General features: G+C 46.0%; 1 protein-coding gene across 1 annotated transcript in view; it reads right to left on the minus strand.

The window, feature by feature from the left end:
• Positions 1 to 7,683, minus strand: part of Stat92E (Signal transducer and transcription activator Stat92E) — a 194,108-nt gene extending 186,425 nt beyond the window's left edge. Inside the window, exon 1 of the mRNA XM_075692518.1 lies at positions 7,374 to 7,683. The gene's annotated coding sequence lies outside the window, so the exon portion shown is untranslated. The remainder of the gene's footprint in view (positions 1 to 7,373) is intronic.
• Positions 7,684 to 7,903: the final 220 nt, after the last annotated feature.

Here is a 7,903-nt window from a genome sequence, read left to right on the forward strand (position 1 = left end):
CCTCCATCGATGGTGGAAATAACGTTCAGTTCAGTTACGTTTCGTGAATGTTACTCAGGTTGCTAGAAAATGTGTACTCGTATACATCGGGAATAAGTGAAATTACCGAATCTGCTTAACATCTTCGACCATAAAATTTGTTGCAAGGAATAGTTTAGTTGTAACGAAGGGTTTCACTGAAGTCGGGAGGTGTGAACGGATAATTAAGCGCTGAACACTCGGAAAGACAGTGAATTTGGTGGCAGGTTTGTAAGGTGATTACGCGCGGTTGATATAGAACTCAGTATATGCGAAACCATTTCTCTCTTTTATAAGCATCAGAGCGCGCCGAAACTGAGAAATAAGAAGTCTTAAAGTAAATCACTGCATGTGACAGTCACACCTGAAATACTTCAGTTTCGTTTCAAAGAATCTGCGCAACCTTTTACGTTCGAGCTTGAATTGTTCTGTTCGCTTTAAAATGTTCACGACATATTGCACGATTCTGAGTACTACGCGTAAATGCAGGTATGCTGTAGTATTAACGACTGAGGACGATGAAGAAGAGCAGCTGGCTGTCCGGCGGTAACCGCAGAAGTAGCAGCAGCAGAGCAGCAGTCTGGCATCGTCCCTTTGTGCGGCGCTCTCTCTCGAAGAGCCGCTAAGAGACGTCGTCTAGACATCTGATTAATGCTACACTTCCTGCGAAGTCTGTCGCCGTTCGTGTCTGTACGCGAGTCCATGCCGCTCTTTGTACGTGCCTTGTAAGCTGCCGGGTCAGTTCCATGGTGGGCTATGCGGAAACAGGTTGCCAGTATATGTCGGTAAAATATTTTCACTGTTATTGTATTAGCGTGTAACTCTCACAAACATGATAACTGCAATAAACAAACTGACCACCAAAGCAGTCTTTCACTGCTTTGGTGGTCAGTTGAAACTGAGCGAAGCCAATGCTTTGCTCAGTTTCATTCGCTGTTTGTTATTTGCGAGTTTGTTATTTGCTCCGCCAGTTGCTTTCTTCTATTTCGAAGTACTGCTTTCAATCAACGCTTTGCTCAAATGCTTTAAGCGTTGTGTAACACTTTGCTCAGCTTTGCTTGTTGCATACAACTTGGAAGCCACTCTAAAGCAGATAACAGCGCGTGTCGTGCACAGCTATACGTTAGCTGGGATAACATTTGCAGTTTCTTTCATCAGACGGTCTGACGACCTAACAGCGTGGGTCTTCAAATCACATTTCGCGCTGTATTAAACTTTCTTTGTTCTCTGAACAGCTTCGTTAGCGTTAGCTGGGGCACCTTATATATGCAGTGTGTGTGCCGTGCATGAAATTAATCACTAAAATTCACTGCAGTATTGTATCGTCGGCTCGTCATTTGCCGTCCTTTGCCTTTACGCCAGCTGGGGAGTAGCAGGCCGGAGACTTGTGCCTCCGTCCGGCCTTTCCACCTTTCATATCGTTAAAGTCTATCTATCTATCTATCTATCTATCTATCTATCTATCTATCTATCTATCTATCTATCTATCTATCTATCTATCTATCTATCTATCTATCTGTGTGTCTGCCTGTCTGTCTCGAATGGTTCGACTCGCACCAAAGGTCATGGGTTCGAGTGCCTTAATTAGCTCTGCCTTAATTAACTGTGTCTTAACTTCGGTTTAATTTACAACAAAGGTCGTGGTTCGACTCCCACCCAAGGTTGAGGGTTCGTAGCATTTTGGGCCATCATCTGGTCACACCGACGACACAGAAAGAAAGAAAGAAAAAAGAAAAAAATAGACTGACACACATGTGCGCAACGTGAGTCGCAACGTGTGTCCCACATTGCACACATGGGGGCCAGTCTCTTTTTTTTCCCCTTTGTATAACAGTAGAGCGCACTAAGCAGAACGATAAATTAGGACTCTTTGTTCTGTCCGCTCTTTAAACTTCAAAAAAAAAAACGGAAAATAAGCTTTCCCAAAATCCTGTCATTATTATTTTTTTTGCGAGCCCTCAGATTTGTAGAGGCAGGCTGACAAATGCGCGCGATTTGAATGTCTCGGAACTTTTCTCCGAGGCGTGCATGGATTCAGAAAATGTGCCCACAAATGTGGGCTATGACAGCCCATGTGTACGAATGGGATCGCTACAGTGTACACAAATGTAGACACTGGTATTACCTCTTCATGCAGCACAATATGAGGCAGCAGCAAACACGGAACGACAGTGACTGACAAGCAACATGATCTTTTTTTTTTTTTTTAGAAACTGGTGACTTATTCTACGAGGGCAATATGATTTTGATTTAGGAATTTGGTCAGAATAAACTTGTTCGAAGCACGTACCCCTCTGGTACATACGGCGCCCTTGGTACACATAGCGCCCTCTGGTACATATGGCCCCAACCTTGCGTCGCCCGATCCTTAAAGCCCTTTAAAGCTTTTTTTGATAACAAGATTTATTTTTCGTAAAGCTTCGACTCAGAATTCGTGAAATACGATCGGAAATTCGTAGACCTTACGGAATATTCGTGAGATCTGGCAAGTATGCGTAACTACACATTGAACGGTAAAGCCAGCGCTCGCGGTTATTTCTGTACTAATCATTTGTCAAGTTCTAAACAAATAAAAGTCGCATATCGAATGATAAAAACGCGATCCGTCGCGATCGCCCAGCGGCTGGTGCATTGCACTACTCGAGCTCGAGGTTGCGGGTTCAATCCCTGTCGTTGCGGCCACATTTCGATGGGGGCGGAATGCAAAAACGCTCGTGTACCGTACATTGGGAGAATGGTCAGAGTGAACCTGGAGTCCTCCACTGCGGCGTGCCACATAATCAGATCGTGGTTTCGGCAAGTAAAACCCCAGAATTTAATATTTTATTTTACTATTGCAAGTTGTTTGTTGTTGCTGTTTACTACATCATGAGCTAGCTTATGCCCACAGTGATTTCTGTGCCGCCTTCACTATTGTTTGTTGTCTGCTTTTGTTGTGCTTTTGTGCCCCGTTTCAGGGAATACCAAGGGTCAAGGACCCACTTCTATGGCACCGCCTTAGCCTTCACCGCGAAGGAGCGTTCCCACCGTACTGTCACCAAGATTCTTCACGCTTGCTGCAGATGCCCACCCCTCGTCCTACCACGCCGGCCGCCATTTTCTGAGAAGGAAGAGCGTATGAAGTCGGTTAGCGATGACCGCTGTAGCTTTCAAAAAGACGCTCTTTTGGCAGAACTTAGGCGCCGAAACCGTGTCCCTCGTTCTCCGGTGGTTCCTTCGTACGAGTTCCCTCGTTCCAAGTATTTATTTGTATACCTCTGTCCACAGGTCCCGATTTTCTAAGAAAAACGTTAATCTCCGTTTACCCTTTACAGAGAGGGAAGGAGGGAGAGGATTTCCGTGGCATGATGATGACGATGATTTATAGGCATCTTTCAAACGGGGCGGTGACAAATATTCACCTAGCCTGCTTGATTTATCTGCACTTGTTTTTCATTCTAGCATTTTTATACATATCTGTAATGTTTTTTTTCTTCCTCAAAACTTCTGTATCTATGCCCATGCCTGTAACGAGTCCGGTCGTGTGAATCTCTTCCCTGCTTTTTTTTTTCACCAATACTCTAAGCGTCTCTTGCTTATCTCGAGCGCTGACCGGTTGATGCTTTCGTCCATTTTATATCCAAGTGCTTCAGGAGCGCGTACGTTACCAACGAGTCTCACTGGATGAATCCTTTGGCATTCCATTAGGATGCGCTGAGTGGTCTCCGAATTTTCGCTGCAGCATACACATGCGTCGTCTTGTCGCGAATATTTGATCCGGTATGTTCTTGTTCTTATGCAACCAGCTCTAGCCTCAAATAGCAAGGCACTGCCCTTTGTGTTACCGTGTGTCTAATTTCTTTCTTCTCATTCTTGTAAATCTCCAGGGTCATTTTATTTTTCCATTCTTCGCATCCAATTCGCTGTTTCTGTTTCTTTCTGATGACTCCCGGTTGTCCATTAATACTATTAATTACCCTGTACTTGGTTGCCAACTTTCTTGACCTCTTGTGTCCATTCTGTGTCCACACCTTCCAGGTACAGATACTTGTGCACTTTAGCAGCCCGTTTATTTTCGTCCATGCTCCTGGGTCTTTTTTCCCAAAACTAATTTTGCTTTGCGCTTCTCCAACTTCAAAAGAGGCCCAACCCGTGCCACCCTGCGCTGCCTAATTCGTGGTTTTACCGTGGGTTCCTAAAGCCAACCTGCCTACGAATGTTTAGTTAACTTCCAACCCGGACAAGATATCCGATTTTAAGCACAGTATGGTATTTGAGAAAGTTAGTGCTGGCACGCGCTACCTCATATTTGTTGTAGCCCCAGAGTGCTGTATATTCCGCTTCCCCTTTATTTTCAGATGATCTTGGTGGGTGTCTGAGTAAGTATTTCCTTCATTTATACATGTGAACGCCGAAGTATTTATATTGCTTGACTATGGGCATGTCTTGCTGTTGAAGTGGCACAACGTAATTACCAGACTCTTTATTAAATATCATAATTCCCAATTTTGCTGTGCTAAACCTAAGGCCTAGTTTTCTCGCGGTCACTTAACAGCGCTCATCGATTCGTATTCAGTTCCCAAATACAAACAGAGCTGTCGGTGTGAAGGCACGTGGTAGCCTAAATGTGAACAAATAAATAAAAGCAATTAAAAAGCGCATGCACCCACGACTGAACACGCGAAAGTGACAGTGTACACTTTGTACACAGACGCGCAATGTACTGTTTCGTCACTGAAAGCCACACGATGAAACGATATAGCAACGCTCTGCAACTGAGTTTTCTTCTTTTTTTAATCGTTTGTTCCATTTGCCAATCGCCTGCTACGTCAAGTCGGAATGGCTTTTACTCGCTTCAAGGATCCGAAATCCGCGCGAGACATTTGAAAAATTAGCGGCGTTCGGCACCTCTTGGCGCTGTGGATGAGTAATATATATGCAAGTGAACCGGTGAGTAACGCGCAGCCGGTGGCAGAGGGCGAGGGGCTGTAAGGAAAGGCGTACGGGATGTCATTAATGCCTAGTAGGTGCGTCAGCTACACACCTGTTCGCAAACGTCAGAGACCCGACCACTTCTTGCATTTCAAACTGCAACTCTGCCTAATACAAATTGTCCTTTGCTTGTTTGTAGAACGTCATCCTGAGACGGCATTAATACGAACATTCCATTTAATACGGGGTTGCGGCACATGCTACCTTCTGGCGATCGCTGCCTTTTTCCATGCCCTATTTATAGCTCATCTTTCTAGTTTCTTTTTTGCTTTTCCAGCGAGGGGTACCCAACCCTATGCTTTTCTGGTTAATGTCCCTGCCATCTCTCTTTCTTTTGTTCTCCTCCTCCTCCTGTCTCGCTGAGTGGCCACATGACCCTGCAGCAGTGAGATATCTTTCGCAATCCTCCGTACACATTAGGTATATGTGCCTTTTCTCTGGGAGAAAAAAAAAAAAAACGCTTGGACCCTGTCGGGCCCCCAACGGAGACTTCAAGACCGTACGGGGTTTTGTCATAGACAGTGAATTGATAATGTGCCTGTGAACAGGAGTTAATGTATATTATTAAATTCGTGCTTGTTCACAAGACCTTGTCGATGCTTGTGCTGCTCTTATATTATTATAACCTCTTTCCTTTCTCCTTCTCCGTTATCTACGGATTTGCTCTTACAGTGCTTTTCCAGTTTGTTATGGACTTCTGACGGTGTTTTATATTTTGATTACATATTTAACTTTTCGTTGCTTTTCTTACTTATGATTTTAGTACAACCGGCCCTATCGGTGACCAAACTTGTCATATTTAATCTTCCCATAAGAAGAACAAGAAGCAAAACTACACCGCCCTCTGCAGCTTACGGTTACGGAAAACCCACGCACGCAGACTGCCACAGATAGTGCCACGAGGGCACGAATCTTGCTCAAAAAGGCTATATTGAAACTTGTCGAGAGTTCATGAACGGTGGCTTGCGTAATAGTATGCGTGTGTTTTCTCGTAATGCTGGTGGATTGATTACGCTGTTCACAGATCAGCACGATGCGAAAATAGACCTCTCGAGCCATGCTCGTGCGTTGTACGCCTGTTATAACACACGAGCGCATGCATAAGAATGCATAAACTAGTGAAATTACAGCATAGATTCATAAGTACATAACGCATTTAAGTCCGAGTTCGCAATGACACAAGTCGACTTCATCACTCCGCTTACCGGCATGTCACTTTACTGTACAATTTCAAAAGTTACTTCTATTGAAACACACGAGAGGGAAGGGGGTTAACTGAGGGGCCCGATATATATTAGTCATACCATAAGAAGCCAACAAACACCGACACCAAGGACAACATAGGGGAAATTACTTGTGCTTAATAAATGAAAAATGACAAATTAATGGAAATGAAAGTGGATGAAAAAACAACATGCCGCAGGTGGGGAACGATCTCACAACCTTCGCATGCGAAGGTTGTGGGATAAGATAATAAGGTGGTTCCGTTATGCCAGACGGATCAGCAGCAGCATGCTTCATCTCAACAGAAGACTGCAGCAGGCATGCCATCTGCCGTTTCCGGTAAGCTCCACTGCAGCAGAGCTGGTCGGGCTGCACTTGGCGGCTGACCTATTGGTCCAGGACTCTCCTGACCAGCCGGTCGCCGTGCTGTGCGACAGCAAGTCTGCACTCCAGTTACTGACGAACCACCACCAGACAGGACTGACGGGGTTCCTACTGACCTCCAAGCTATCAGCAATCGCCGACTCAGTGGTGTTCGTCTCCTTCCACTGGCTGCCCTCCTCTACAATGCTGCGCCGTGCTCCCTAATGGGATGCAGAATATAGCGTCTTTTCCCCTTCTTATAATCACAATCAAATCAGAAGGGAAGATAGTGCCACTTGGGACCACTTTGGCAGCGAAGAAACTATCGAACATGCTCTTGGTCGCTTCTTTTAAAGCTGCTAGCATAAGAATGCGCGTCATTGTAAGTTTGAAGCAAAGACACAAATTGCTCAAAGCGGGCACAGGTTGCGATTGAGTGAAAGGGGGAGGTGGATGTGATTGCTGTGGACTGCAGGGCAGAGAAAATCGACGAACGAGCCTATGCGCACGACGTCGTTCAGGTCCGCTTTTGGGGATGAGGTTCTTCATTAATCTGGAACAGCTGGAACCAGAAATGTCGTTATATGCGAGACGTGTCGGGGCAGTCGCATCTTGTGCATCGACTCGTCTGCCTTGGCTTTAACGACGTTTTATCATAATAAATGAAATTCTGGGGTTTTACGCGCAAGAACAACGATACGCTTATGAGGCACGTTCGAACGTCGGTTGCATAACAATACTTATTAGCATTTCTTATTGGGCAATGCAAAGAGAAAACATGTAAGTGTGGCGCTCACCTTTGAAATCGAACTGCAGCGGCACTCATAGCGTTTCGTAGAAGGCGCGTCAGAGCGGAGAAACTTCACAGCACAACACTCAGGAAAGCACAGTTGCGATTAGAGCACCCCAAGTCGCAATCGAGTCACCGGCAGAAAAGAAAACGAGGATGTAGCGAGTCGTTCCCGGAAGGGCACCTCGTCGCGACGTCACTTGCTTGAAGGAGCTGGCGAGTCCGGACGGTAGCTGTAGCTACAGTCACAAGAGTGCGCTCGACAAGCGCTGCACTCGCCGTGGCACGCGAGGCGCAATAGAAGCGGCCTGCGGTCTCGCTCGCAAGCTTGCGCGCGCCGTGACGGAATGTTGCGCCCGTGCGTCGATTATGACGCGAAAAACGCGAGCACCGCCGCTGCCGGAGCGACGAGAGTGAAGCGACTGAGAGAGAGAGAGAGAAAGAAGGAGAGAGGCGAAAGGGAGCGAACACAAACTCTGAGAGAGAGAGAGAGAGAGTGAGAGAGAGAGAAGTTCGAACCCTGGGTGGAGTCGCGCG

The sequence above is a fragment of the Dermacentor variabilis genome, chromosome 5 (genome assembly GCF_050947875.1).
Source record: "Dermacentor variabilis isolate Ectoservices chromosome 5, ASM5094787v1, whole genome shotgun sequence".
Classification (NCBI taxonomy): Eukaryota; Metazoa; Arthropoda; class Arachnida; order Ixodida; family Ixodidae; genus Dermacentor; species Dermacentor variabilis.